The sequence below is a fragment of the Propithecus coquereli genome, unplaced genomic scaffold (genome assembly GCF_000956105.1).
Source record: "Propithecus coquereli isolate 6110/MARCELLA unplaced genomic scaffold, Pcoq_1.0 Scaffold70, whole genome shotgun sequence".
Lineage (NCBI taxonomy): Eukaryota > Metazoa > Chordata > Mammalia > Primates > Indriidae > Propithecus > Propithecus coquereli.
Genome location: NW_012153063.1, coordinates 3,457,690 through 3,458,404, shown reverse-complemented (window position 1 = coordinate 3,458,404; position 715 = coordinate 3,457,690).

Genomic DNA, 715 nt, shown 5'->3' with positions numbered 1-715 from the left:
CCTCATTTGCTTTCTGAAAAGAATAACTTAAAAGGCCACAGTTCAAATCTCTCTGGTGATTTTTCTTGGACTCATGGACGATTGTGCCAAAGGATCTTTTAATCTTTGAAAGTCCATCTTTTATTTCCTTGTCCTCTCCCCTCCTTCACCAGACACGCCCACCACAGTACATGTGTGGTGGAGCCGCACCTCAGGCAGTCCAGGTAATGGACCAGAAAGCAGCACAGCGCAGTGAGAAGAAATGAAATACACGATTTGAGTTGGTGAAAATGCATATCAAATTATAATCCAATTGTCTTAGTTTATACTGCCATAGCAAAATACCACAGATTAGGTGGCTAAAACACCAGAATTGTTTTTTCCCCACTATCCTGGAAGCTGAAAGTCCGAGATTAAGGTGTTTTCAAGGTGAGGTTCTGGTGAGGGGCCACTTCCTGACTCGTAGGTGGCTATCCTCTTGCTGTTTCCTCATATGCCAGGGAGAGAGAGTAAGCTGTGTGGTGCCTCTTCCTATAACGGAACCAATCCCATTAAGAGGACCCCATCCTCATGAACTCATTTAAACCTAATTATTCCCCAAAGGCTCCATGTCCAAATACCACCACATTGGGGGTTAGAGCTTCTGTATATGAATTTGGGGGAACACAATTCAATCTATAATACCAAAAAATAAAATAAAATATCTATCTCAAAAAAGAGAAGAACTTAACAGCAC